At 36.4% G+C, this 14,627-nt stretch overlaps 1 protein-coding gene across 14 annotated transcripts in view; it reads right to left on the reverse strand.

The window, feature by feature from the left end:
* Nucleotides 1–14,627, reverse strand: part of PAM (peptidylglycine alpha-amidating monooxygenase) — a 275,420-nt gene that overhangs the window by 230,646 nt on the left and 30,147 nt on the right. For all 14 annotated transcript variants that reach the window (XR_009054246.1, XM_057738350.1, XM_057738340.1 and 11 more), the window contains one exon: nucleotides 842–949. The gene's annotated coding sequence lies outside the window, so the exon portion shown is untranslated. The remainder of the gene's footprint in view (nucleotides 1–841; nucleotides 950–14,627) is intronic.

Genomic DNA, 14,627 nt, shown 5'->3' on the forward strand with positions numbered 1-14,627 from the left:
AGTGGATTATCCCATTTTAATCAGCTGTCCTGGTTTAATTTTTCTTTTTTTCCCTTTCCCCAAAAAGCTGAAACACATTTATACATTTTAATATTATACATTGCAAGACTGCCTGTTTTATTCTACAGTATATCTGGTTAAAACAATATAAATAGCCCAGCTTCACCACCGCATCTTGCAAGGGGGTTGGGCGATAGAGCAGAAAGGCACGAGGTGAAACTATTTTAGTCAATAGGGGCCAAGTACAACCAAAGCACTTTCTGTGTTGTTAGCACAAGCTCACAAAAAGAAAGTTACAGCTGTAACCACTGTCAAGTAAACAATGCTCAGAGAACAGCATGTATATAAAAAGGAAGGACCCTGGCCAGGTGGAAAATTCCATTTGAGTTCAAACCCATGGATTCTAGCCCTTTGGGAACTTCTTTAAGATCTGGCGTTTCACTGTTTTTCCCAAGCAGTAAAGGATTGAATGCATTCTTGTAAAGTATTAATCATGCGTGTCTTGGGCACCACGTCGAAAAGGAAAAGGGAAGAGAAGATAAGCCAAGGCTACTAGAGTATAAAGTGACCAGGACCAGCTCTTCTCTGATGCTGTAGAAACATTAACCGCTGGCTCTGGGATTCAAAGGAAGTTCCAAGAACCAACACGGCCCCCTGCCTCCCACTGACGTCCCTGACCTACCACCAAGGAAAGGAAGACACTGTGGCATAGATTTTTAGAGCACAGCATTGAGTCTAAATCCCAGCTCTGTCACCTCTAATCCCTGTGATGTGGGCAGCTACTTAAACTCCCTGGATATCATTTCTCTCAACTATAAAATTAAGGAAAGAATAACCATACCTCAGAAGGTTGTTCAGAGCCCTCCTGTGAGCCAGGCACGGTTTCAGGTTTCAGGAACACAGTGCTGAATAAACCACACAAGACCACTGATCTCAAGGAGCCTGCATTCTGGGTTGGGAGATAAAACAATAAACAATTAAATGAATAACAATTACATATACATGAAAAAAGGCTCTGAAGAAACATATCATAGGAGATAAGAAACTAACCAGATGGGAGAATAACTTAGATAGAGTTGTCAGAGAGAAACCTCAGAAGAAATGGCATTTGAATAAAGAGACGGGACAAGACGCATAAAAGCACAGAGCCTTCCAGACGTAGCGGTCAGCAAGAATGAAGGTCCCAAGGCAGAAATGAGCTCAGAGTGTTCAAGGAACACGAGGAAGCCCAGTGTGACTGAGGGACAGTGAACACTGAGCAGTAAGTGCAGACACCTATCGGACAGTTAATTGGAGTCAAGTAATGAAGTAATTCATGAATGGTGTTTGGGGTAGAGGATAGGGCTGGAAATATAAATCTGGGAGTAACAACACCGTTTTCTGTAAAGCACCCACCACAGTGCCTGAACATTACGATTATGGATAACCAACATCTCCATTCCTACTTTTCCAAGTAACTGAACTGATACTTGCATTAGGAAGATTGTCAGCAAGATAGAAAAAAGAAGGAAGACAGGTAGCGCTGGACTGGCTGGGGAAAAGCAAAGACGTTTCATGCTGAGTGCCAACGTCTACAAAACAGGAGGAGCTTCCTGCTGTTCTGAGTTGAGCGTGCTTCTGAGAGCAGCTATGGCCTGTGTAGCAATGTGTGCCATTCCCTGCAAAATATATAAATAGATTTCCGAGGCTCTGGCATTGGCAGTTCGTGTTCACTATAAGTTTTAAGTATTTTTATTTTTGGTACTTATTTCTCAGAATAATAATATGAACTTAGATACCATTACTATTGCTATTTTATAATTAAGAAATCTGAGGCTCAGAGATTAACTTATTTGCCCAAAGTGACCAGCCTTCGAATAGTTAAAACTGAGAACCAAATTTGGGTGTCTCTAACTCCTGAGACCATACTCCTACCTACTGTCATATACATGTGTCATTTTGCTAAATACGCTCCTTATTTGCATTCCCCTAACTGCACTGAAGAGTCTTTCCAACAGGGCCTGGCTCAGGGATGGAATATCTTGTACTGTCATCACTCTAGTTCTGGCATGTTCTCTGGTTTCTAAATTCTCATGTCTCATTCTAAAGGAACCATCCAGGCACAATTCTCCTCTGTGTCGATGTTGGTGGAAAACATCTTATTTGTTAAAATGCCAAATCCTGTTTGATTTAGTGATTAGGTCATCTTATAAGCAAGCTGAAATTTTAGAATTCCAAATTATTTTAACAATCACCTACCTGTTACTCATCACCTACCCTATTTTTCAGCTGACAGGTATCTCATCTAGCTGCTTTAAAAATGCACACACACACTTTATCCAATTAAGCTAGCACCACTGTTGTTACTTCACCCACACAACAGCAGGTTCATATACTTTGACTAAAGAATAGGAATTTTTCGGAGGTTAGTCCTAAGGAATGGGAATTTTATTTTTAAGGATTCCAAGGCAACGAGAAATAAAAACTCCTGTACAGGTTACAGACTTACCGCAACGTAGGCAGAAAAGCTAATATACATTTAACCCTGAATTGCTCTGTCCTCTCCCTCCACCCCATGCTTTCTTTCCCTCCCATCTATTTTCTGGGAGAGGGCTTCATGACAGGAGAAACGTATGTCATATACTACCTTGATCTGATTCCAGGGAACTGACCAAAATTTGACTTTTTACTAGCGAGAGCCACAGGCAAGAGCAGTAATATGCCGTACCTATCAGAGTGGTTAGCTGTATTCATGAACCCATGCTGGGTTAAGAAAAAAAGAAGAAGAAGAAAAGCTAACTTCAAAGCATTATCGAAAGATGATTAACACTCTGGCCACAAATGAGAATCACAAGCTACTTTGAGGCGTGAGAATTTTTAGTGCCTACATTTAAGGAAAGGACATCTATGATACAAGTTTAACCATTAAAAAAAATTCCAATAATACACTTCTTCTGCATTCTGAAAACCAATAATTACCTAAGGGAATAAATAAATTAGAACTCAGCCTCAGAAATTAAGCCTTAAATTCAAAGCACACAAACAATACTTCTCCCTCATCATACAGTTCATTGGCAAAATGCCAGCTTTAATATGTTCAGTACAGGAAATATAACTCTTTATATTCTCCTTTTCTCACAGTCGCCCACTTCACAAGGACGTTGGGCATTAACCAAGCTGCACACACATCTTCACCTCAAAAATTCAACTAAGTATATATACTGGAATGTTATTCAACGTATAAACCATGTGGCACGTGACTCCAGAGACTGTGTATAAAAACTTGTGCCAATACTTAATTTGAAACTGACCCTGACAACGACCTAAAGTTGCTAACCTTTGAACCCTGACCAATCTCTGTCATTTTTATAATGTATGCCCTGGTCTACTTTCACACAACAGTTGAGAATTATCACTTGGTATGTATAATTCTTAAAGGTTGTATGAAAATAGGCCATGGAATATAGTGTATAAGTTTCAAGAGAAAATGGAAATTACTAAGGATAAAAGTGAGTGAATTAAAATATATGATTTTTCATAACAATGGCCTAGAGATATGGGAAAGGTCGAAAGTGGACACCACATTCTTTGTATGACTTTTAACTTATAAATATATTAGATCTGATATTATTTATTAAAATACTTATATTTACCAATCTGAATATATTTAAATAGTCTTCAAACCTAAAAGCTGGAACATCACAATTTTCTCTTCTCAAGAAAACTGACACGTCTCCGTCAATAACTACCTGGAAAAATATGCAAGGCAATCTCAGAAAGAATTACTGTGCTTCATTATGCAAAATGAAAATGCAGCTTTTAAAAAATACTCTGTCTGACATTCAGTTCGGTATGCTGCTACAGCAGGTCAAAAGCCATTAGACACCTGCTGAAAATACATACTAGGAAATAAAATGTCCTTCAAAATTATTTCACATACAGTATCCTCAAAGTAAAATGGGGGGGGGGGGGGTGAGGTTATATTCTAAATGTTTAAAAATGTGATGCCTCAAAAAGAAATACACTCACCATGTCAGAAATTAATTTGAACATACACTTAATAATGGTCATATAATTTAGGACATTCACATTAAATAAACAATGTACCATGTCTACTGTGAAAGATGAATACATAAAATAACCGACCATTTCAACACTACATGGCTATTATTCCCTCCTTTTCCAATAAAGGTAGCAGACTCAATATGATTTCTGGGATACCTAGGACATTCTCACTTACCATTCAATAGCTGGGACTGACCCAACAGTCCTTTCCTATCTTTAAGACACTCTACAAGTCTATGTGGGCAGAAGAAGCAAAACAGGAGCTCCTGTGCTATTGGACATTAAAAGAATTCACAAGTCTATCTTGTTTAACATTTTGAAACTTGGAAATGAAGTGTATGGCTTTCTATCATTTTTCTACTAATAGATTCTATTAGCAATCATTAGCTAACTGGCCAACTGGCACTTTGTACAATCGGGTACTAAGCTAAGTGCTTGCCATATCTTAATGCATTTAATCCTCATAACTGCTTTATGATGTAGGTAATATCCTATTGCCACCTTACAAGTAAGGAAAGCAAGGCACCAAGAGGTTAAGTAACTTGCTTATAGTTACACAGATAGCAGGTGGCTACTTTTCCATGAGGGAAACATAGTTTACAGAATGTGAGGTCCTGAATAGGAGGGGGAAACCAAGGGAAAGAAACTGAAAAAGACAAAAGTACAAGGAGAGTCAAATGAAAGGATGGAGAAATGCTTTCTCTTTCACTATTTTCTCTAATCTTAGCTGGCTGACTTCAGTACTTAGTAAACAAAAGTTAAGAGGTAACAGAATTGTAACCCAGTTTGCAAGAGCAAAGATGACTCCTACTTAAAAACTAGGAAGCTCAAATTTTCTTGCCTTACTTAAAAGATGGATTTCTGCTATGTGGAATGGCAAATACCCAATCTCACTGCCCAAGCTCTAAGATCACATCTGCCGGATAAATTCACATTTTGGTGCCATGTCAAATTCAGGTTCATAAGCTGTAGGGGCAGAGATGGGTGTATAAGAGCCCTAGACTATTCACCTATAAATCTGGTTCCTAACATGGACCCAGGGCAACCCTGATGACTGACCTCCTGAAGGGTCAATGAGGTCACAGACGATTAGTTCTAGAGGGTCCAGCTTTCATGGACTTGAGCCAACCTAAACCTGTTTGTAGAAATGTTAAACTGCCTCCCTAATTTAATGCCAGTGTCCTTTCCAGGGGCCCTACTCCAAAATCTATTATCAGATTATGGGAGTTTTTTGTTGACACCATTGGGTTTTGGGGTCTTGTTTGATTATTTAATATGGAGATATTTCTCCCTTAAAAACCATTTTGCGGGCCTCTAAATCTTCAAGCACAAATTAAACAAAATAACTCCTGGTTAATAAAATATGAATTCAAACAAAATGCTTCTGTTGAAACGGAGTATCTAAAATATTTCAGGAAAAAATTCACTAAACCCGCTGATAATAATTAGGTTGGAAAAGATTCCCGTTTCCACACCCAACACAAAGGAAACTGAATCCCTGCTTTAACTGGAGACTGTTGCTATTTGTGTTATGGATAAAGGCCAAATTATGCATATTTTTGTGACTTCAGTCAAGAATCAAGGTCAGTGACCAGATTTTCTCCCACATCAAGACACAGCAGCAGAGGAATATAGATGTTCCTTATCCCTTTGACCATGATTTTTCAAACTCAGTTTTCCCTCTCAGAGCAGCTAAGATTTCTTTGTTTGTCAAAAGGATAGCCATTAAGAAAATCACTTAGCTAATAAACAAGGAAATTAGCTAGCAAGCCAGATACAAAACAGAGAGTAGCAACACTAACAGCAATCTGTACACATGAGTTAAGGCAGTAAGAGTTGCTCTGATAAGTACTTCTAACTGCTAGTGGTCTCAAAAAACTGAGCATCACTAGCATCAGGGGTCATACAGCAGTTTCTCCTTGTCTCACTTGGTTCCGACAAAAATCTCGATAAGTTTGAGTTTTATCTAAGTATGTGAAGAGAAAGAAAGCAGCAGAAAAAAGCAAACAGAGAAAGTATCTGGGCAGGATAACTACTCTCCCTTTCCAACCACTTTTCTATATCTTCCTTGCTTGTCAATGTTTGAAGGAACCAGCTAAACCCTTGTTTAACTTTGAGAAAAGCTGCAGAACCTAAATAAACAACACAATGGAAATCGGGCTTGTGAATCCCTCGAAGGATGGTGCCAGATTTTGAAGCACATGGTTCTCAAGCAAAAAAATAACAGCAGAATATTTATATTTACATTTCACATGATCAATAGACATGTATTTTTAAAGCTAACAGTCTTTATTAAAAAATTTTTTTTTGCTTTTAACTTATATACAATTGGGTTTCTATCCTCTACAGTAACTGATTATGGAATAAACAGTTGAAGAGTAAAAAAAAATTATACACGCAGTTTTTTGGTGGGGAATAACATAAATAATTGTAAATTTTACTGAATTTCGTATTTCATCAAAATGTCTTCAGTTCTCTACAAAAATTAAAATTTTCCTAAAAGTCTACACTATCTTCTCTCTGATTTTAAAGTAGGAAGCTCCCCTGATTTAATCACTTCTTACAACATGCTTCAAATGCTTTATTCAGCCCTGGGTTTAATAATTCCTCCCTTCAGTTGGTCAGAAATGTATCTAAATCAGTAAGAATCTACCTCTGCCAGTTCATTCCAGGAAAACATTCATTTCCACCTGCCCAAATCAAACCTCTACTCCAGGCTGACCCTTCCTGGCCTTCACTGAGATGATGTCCTGCCTCTCTTCTCACCTCCATGTTACCCAGTTGTCACAGGGCTGTATGACCCTCAATATACCAGAAATAGAAGATAACCAGTAACGGTAACTCATGTTTAAATGATCATTTAAATTAGCTTTACAAAATAGAGTCTCAAGTGGTAACTAGCCAAGGATAAATAAACCACTTCAAGTACATTCTAAATTCAAAAGTATTAAATGTGATCAATTTTATTTAAAGTTCCCCAATAAAGAGATCAGTGGGTAAATGAATACTTTTAATGAATTCTAAAAAAGAAAGAAATGTGCATTTAATTTGTTAAGCCGGAAATTCTCAGGTAAATATAACACATTCAATATGTTTCACATATTGCTGAATTTTTAAGTTTTAAGTTCAAAATGTAAAAATCATCTGCTGTAACTCTAATCACTTTTACAAAATTGATAAATTAATTTTGTATATAAATCTAGGATAAGTGTTGCTATAATCACTTAACTCATTTAATATTTTCAAAATTCTTTTAAAATCTTTTACTAGTTCAGTTTTTTAAATAAGAGAGGATATTACTACATCACTTAAATAAAATGCACTTTAAAATAAAACCACTACTTACATATTTAATATACTGAAGTATATAATATATATGTATATAATATATGCATAAAATAATTCACTAAGCAACTTTTTAAAAGATTTTCCAATAGTTTTGAAATTTTAAAAATTTCCATTTACAAAAAGCTTTCGATTTAAGCATTAAAAACAAATGCCTAGACACTTTAGACTTTATATAGATATTTAAATATGCATCTATGCGTTTCTTCTAGGAATTTTAAAAGCAAAGAAGCAGGTGTTCTAGAAAAAACTCACAAGTTCAGAGAAGTTATCTCACATAATTTTAAAAGGAAAAAAGGAAAAATAGGTCTAAGACATTATTTTAGTGTAGAAAAAAAAAATGTATGTATCCTGTTCCTGTGAAGACCGAGACTCCTAACCGACCATGATGCCAAAGGGGAGATTTTTTTGGAGGAAAAAAAAATTATTTCTATGTTACTAGATAAAAACTAAATTCTATTTGGCAGAACTCTTAACTGCTACTGGAGACTTCTATGTTACCTTTTTTGTTTTTCTAAGATGGCTAAAGAAAGCACATCTCCTGCTCACAATCAAATTATCAGCCAATATGAGATTGCCATAAAGCTTAAAAACTGTGAAGCTGGATTCTGATTTGCAAGAAGAATAAACCAATGGTAATTAAGTGTTACAAATTCTTCACTTGACAAAATTATGGTTTGTAGAGCTCCTTTCGATAGGGAGCACCTCTAGGGTATTTGGAAGAGACTTCAAATTACTAAAACTAAATTTGCCATAAAATTATGTTAGTATACTGCCTCCTTCCAAATCTTCATAATGCCAGTCAGTAGCAAATGGGTTACCATGTATCATATGTTTTTGAAAGTTTATGCAAGCCAAGAGATCTTAACAGTCAAATGTTTGGTAAACAGAAAAAAGGCTTGTGCTACTGTCAGGTGTTTTTTATACAAACACATTCGTTTCCTGGAACATGGTAAATGCTTGTTTTGAAAGTAACCTTAAAGTCTTTTCACATGCCTTTTATCACTATTGAATTGGAGAGCAATTTATGACAATAAAGATTTCACTTATCTTTAATGTTTTTCTCAACATTATGTTTTTGGCATTACGTTTGCCACCTCCCATATGCTTTAATATATACACAAATCCACATATATACACACATCAATGTTAACTTTGATAAATCTGCAGTGAATTTCCTAAATTCCATCATACTGTGTGTAAATATAAATTATAACCCCCAAACAACAAACGGTTCTAATCTTCATTCATGGAAAAAAGGACCAGAGAGTTGTTCAAATACCTTGCTGTAAGAAATACTCAATAATCAATTTATTACTTTCTTTCTTATTAGGATGGGAAAATTTTCTCTCATTATTTGCATATCGATCAGTAAAAATGCCCACTGTTGCTGTGTTTCAGCAATACCTGGTTTAATGGAGCACACCCAACGGAAATGTTCACTAAAGCTACAGTTTCCCTCAAGAAACCCCTAGCATATCCTAGATAAAACCCTAGAGACAAGTTATCTGAAGTTATCTGCTTACATATCACAACTGAATGCTTTACAGCTAGTTGCCAGGGTAAGGTTTTCTCATCTGAGGTTGAAGGAAGGTAATAACCCCTAGCATATCCTAGATAAAACCCTAGAGACAAGTTATCTGAAATTATCTGCTTACATATCACAACTGAATGCTTTACAGCTAGTTGACAGTGTAAGGTTTTCTCATCTGAGGTTGAAGGAAGGTAATCTATCTTATCTAGCTTGCATTCAGAAACAAACCCCAAACAGAGTTAAATAATCTATCTAAAAAGTTGTTGTTTTTTTAATTTATTTTATTTTTTTCCCTTGGTAATACTTGGCAAAATGTTAAAAACAGAAAAGTCCAGTGGGGAAATAGTTGCAAAAGAAACAACATACAGCCATGTTGATACCTTTGAAACATAAATATATCTCACAAATAGAAAAAAGGAACACATCAGATTAACCCTGACATGAATACATACGCTAAACAATCATATACAAATGCTCACCATCAACGCAAATTAAAATAAATGATTACAATTCTTCACTTCTCAAATTGGTGTTAAAAAAAAGAAAACTAATTCCAGGAGAGGCATGGCTGTTCTGATACAGACCACTATAAAAGTACAAACCTGAACAGTCTTTCTGAAGGACAATCTGGCCCATATATATCAAACGCCTTTGAAAATGTTCATATCCTTCTATTTAATTTTACTCCTAGGGATTTATTCTTAAAAAATAAACAGAGATAGGCAAAAGATTAATCTAGAAGTATTTTCATCATAGTAACACTTTTAATAGCAAAAGAAGAATATTCTAAAATCTGGAGGATTGGTGCAGGCATAAAATCAAAGGAAATACAGCTACTTAGAAGGAAGCTGTGAAAGAATACTTAGTGATATGAGAAAATGTTACTATTTAATGCTCAGTGAAAAAAATATGCAGGTTACAAAACAGAATAGAATATAAAATAATATAAATATTGTATCTATGTAGAAAATAAATATAAATATAAAATAAAATAGAATCATTATGATCCTAATTTTATGGCTTCCAGTTTTGTTTCTCTGTTCATGTGTGTGCATATATGCATGGACAGAACAGTAGAATTGCTGACATGCAAACAAATGGTATCAGTGCCTATCTCTGCATGGTAAAATAATGGGTAATTTTTTTTTCCGGCTGTGCCACATGGCTTATGGGATCTCAGTTCCCTGACCACGGATTGAACCCGGGGCACAGCAGTGAAAGCCCAGAATCCTAACCACTAGACTACCTGGGAACTCCCAATAATGGGTAATTTTTAAAATACAACAGAGCTTTTTTTTTTTTGCATTTGCCAATATTCCCTAATGAACAAATATAATTCAAGAAACAATGGGGGGGGGGACATAGTTACAAAATAAAACTGTGTAACCTCTTATACAGGTGATACTCAGTTTCTGGTAACTAGAAGAACAACACTGCTCAGAATAATGAAAATAATGTTCCTATAAGAGGCTTAAAATAGACTCTTCATCCACAGAAATGAAGAGAGTGGCATCATTTCTCCACCTGGCAAAAGCAGCCATCTGAAGCGGCATTAGGTAACCTAATACCACACTATTTAGATAGGTTTTCCACCCCACCACTTGGATCCCAGGATAAGAGTCAAATTATCCTCATAAGAACCAGAGGCTTAGATGAAGAAGCTACTGTCTGGGACCTCCCTGACGGTCCAGTGGTTAAGACTCCATGCTTCCAATTCCTGGGGCATGGGCTCGATCCCTGGTCGAGGCACTAAGATCCCACATGACTCGGGGCGAAGCCAAAAAGTTAAAAAAATAAAAAAATAAAAGGAAATATTAAAAAAAGAAAGAAGCTACTGCCTTAGTAAAATAAGCACAAAGATGGCCACCAGATCCACTGTGATCTTTGTACAGCTATAAAACAGGGATAATAGCACTACCTATCCTAGAGGCAGTCTTTCCGACAAATAACTGCTCTTTTCTCGAGATAATATCAATATTGTTTTTATATCAATAAAAATTCGTGACATATTTTATAATAACTAAGATACATTAGTTCCCATAATCTAGTATATCTATACTACATTTTTTGATTGCCTGTATTTTAAAGGTTATATTTGCTACCTGTTCACTGAGCTTATAAGTAGGTTTAACACGTTACAGTTAAGCGGATTATTTTGCATATGATGGCCTATAACTATAGCTTCCTGAATAAACAAATATCAATCAACAAATATTTATTGAGCATCTTCCATGTTCCAAGAATTATGTCAAGTGCTGAAACACAATATTTTTAAATATGGGCAAATCATTCCCCAGATCATATGCAAGATAAGGAAACTGTGTTTTTCCCAAATTTAGTCTAATGATGACTATTGAATATTTATGAATATGAATAATTAGCTAACCCTTATATTTGTCTCATTAGTTTGTCCTCTAACTGGAAGCATTTTATTACTTTACCTTACCATTTTAGAAAGTTTTGCTTTTTTTAGTGCAGTAATATATATATAACATAAATATGCCTTTTTAACCATTTTTAGGTGTACAGACAGTTCAGTTGCATTAAATACATTCACAATGTCATGTAGCCATCACCACTACCCATCTTCAGTACTTTTTCATCTTCAAAAACTAAAACTGTGTACCCATTAAACAACCTTCCCCATTCTCCACCCCCACCCACCAACTCTTGGCAACCATCATTCTATTTTCTATATTTATGAAGTTGACTACTCCAGATACCTCGTGTAAGTGGAATCATACAATATTTGTCCTTTTGTGTCTGGCTTATTTCACTCAGCATAATGTCGTCAAGATTCACTCGTGTTGTAGCATGTGTCAGAATTTCATTCCTTTTTAATACTGAGTAATATTTCACTGTATGTATATACCACACTGTTTATACATTCATCCATGGATGGACACTTGGGTTATTTACACCTTTTGGCTATTGTGAATATTGCTGCCATGAACACTGGTGTACAAATACCCATTCAAGGACTTGTTTTCAAATTGTTTGAGAATATATCCAGAAATAGAACTGCTAGATAAGTTTTGCTTTTAAAAATTCCAATTTTCAATAAACGTGTCTCGAATTTTTAAAAGTCAATATCATCAAATTCAGTCGCCAGACTGAATTTTTAATGGCAAAACAATTATTTTATTTCCTTTCATTGTATACTTCAAAAGCCCAGGTTAACAATAAAAGTATGTTTCATACCTATAACTTGAAGGTGAACCTCTCAATGCCAGTGATAGCCAACTTCGCTCTACAAAGTGCATCGCTCTTCAGTAATGTCATCTATAAATATTCTTCCTGTTTTCCCACACCTTCTAGCTTCTGCCCTTGAGTGTCAACCATTAGGGCACTTAACCACCAAACCATTATGTTCCTGTAGCTGATATGTTCCCCTCCAACTACTAACACATTCTTATCTCACACTTCCCGATAACACATACTTTAATAATGCCACCACAACGCTCACAATTTTTCTGTTAAACTAATAGTTACCTAATTGGAAGAATTCCATCCAGATGAAATAAAAACAAGTAGTATGTTTCAGAAAAAATTATGAGCCTCTCAACACAATATCTGATTTCATACCATCATAAAAAACCAGAGGTAACACAGCCCATAATACAGATATTATCATCTGTTGCTCAGTAGTATTACAAAAGAATTCCACCTTATTTTCAAAAATTCAAATGAGGGATTCCACTCACACTAATAGGTGAGTAGTTTTTTAAATTATGTAAATATAAATAAGGTATTTCATTACTGTTGTGAGTAGAGAAACCATCCAGAGATGCAAAGTCACCATTTTTGAATCCCTATCCATGAATTACTGACCACTTGAAAAGAGAAACATAGTTCCTACCAAAAAGAAAGAGAGTTATTATGCCTTGCATACAATCCATAACTTTAAGACATCAGTGGCATGATGAAGTTATTAAAGTCTTTCTGACAAAGTAAAGACCATAATAACTCACTGCCACCTTCATCAAAGCTAGTGAGTTATGGAGCATATGAAGGGTAATTACCCTCTAAGTAAAGTATGTGGGCAGTTTCTTATTATAAATTTTTATCTTTAATACATAAATTGCCACACTTTGTTAACAAACATTTTTAAGTAGGCTGAATTATGTGATTAAATTATAAAAGAAAATAACTTCATATCTGTTCATTTCTCATCTAAGACATCAAACATGATTTCTGTTACATCAAACATATGATTTCTGTCCAGTGATTTGTTTGAAGACAATCAGAGCTGTGGAAGTACAAATTAACTGAAATAGGACTTCCCTCAAGTGTTTTGTTTTTTTTAACTTTTTATTTTACATTGGAGTATAGCAAATTAACAATGTTGTGATAGCTTTAGGTGCACAGCAAATCCTCAAGTATTTTTACCGTGAGAAAGAACAAAAGATTTTTCACAGATGTGATATGATTTTAGTTCCTAAATCAAAAGCTAATGTGACTGAACAATCACTGACAGAAAGACACTGGAACTCACCAAAAAAGACACCCCACATCCAGAGACAAAGAAGTCACAATGAGACGGTAGGAGGTGTGCAACTGCGTTACAATCAAATCCCATAAATGCTGGGTAGGTGACTCACAAACTGAATAACAGTTATACTGCAAAAGTCTACCCACTAAAGTGAGGGTTCTGAGCCTCACGTCAGGCTTCCCAACCTGGGGGTCCAGCAATGGGAGGAGGAATCCCCAGAGAATCAGACTTTGAAAGCCAGCGGGTTTGATTGCAGGACCTCCATAGGACTGGGGGAAACAGAGACTCCACTCCAGGAGGGCACACAAAAAGCAGTGTGCTTACCAGGACCTGGGGGAAGGAGCAGTGATCCCATATGAGACTGAACCAGACCTACCTGCTGGTATTGGAGGGTTGCCTGCAGAGGTGGGGGGCAGCTGTGGCTCACCAAGGAGACAGGGGCACTGGCAGCAGGGGTTCTGGGAAGTGCTCATTGGCGTGAACCCTCCCAGAGTCCACCATTAGCCCCACCAAAGAGCCTGTAAGCTCCAGTGCTCAGTAGCCTCAGGCCAAGCAACCAAAAAGGTGTGAACACAGCCCCACCCACTGGCAGACAAGCAGATTAAATTTTTACTGAGCTCCGCCCACCCAGCCCTACCCACCATCAGTCCCTCCCATCAGGAAGCACCCACCAGCCTCGTAGATAGCTTCCTCCACAAGAGGGCAGACAGCAATATCAAGCAGTATTAGCAGTATTTTGTCTTGTGGAACTGCAAACCACAGACACAGAAAGATAGAGAAAATGAAAAGGCAGAAGACTTTGTACCAGATGAAGGCACAAGATAAAACTCCAGAAAAACAGCTAAATGAAGAGGAGGTACCCTCTGGAAGAGGCACCCTTCCAGAAAAAGAATTCAGGATAATGATGGTGAAGATGATCCAGGACTTTGAAAAAAGATTGGATGCAAAGATCGAAAAGGTGCAAGAAAAGTTTACCAAGGACCTAGAACAAACAAACAGAGATATGCAACGCAATAACTGAGATGAAAAATACACCGGAAAGAACCAACAGCAGATTTACTGAGGCAGAAGGGAGAATAAATGACCTGGAAGACAGAATGATGATAACCACTGATGCCAAAAAGAATAAAGAAAAAAGAATGATGCTTTTTATTTCTGTGGTGTCTGTTGTAACTTCTCCTGTTTCCTTTCTAATTTTATTGATTTGAGTCC

Source organism: Hippopotamus amphibius, chromosome 1 (assembly GCF_030028045.1).
Source record: "Hippopotamus amphibius kiboko isolate mHipAmp2 chromosome 1, mHipAmp2.hap2, whole genome shotgun sequence".
In the NCBI taxonomy this organism is placed as follows: Eukaryota; Metazoa; Chordata; class Mammalia; order Artiodactyla; family Hippopotamidae; genus Hippopotamus; species Hippopotamus amphibius.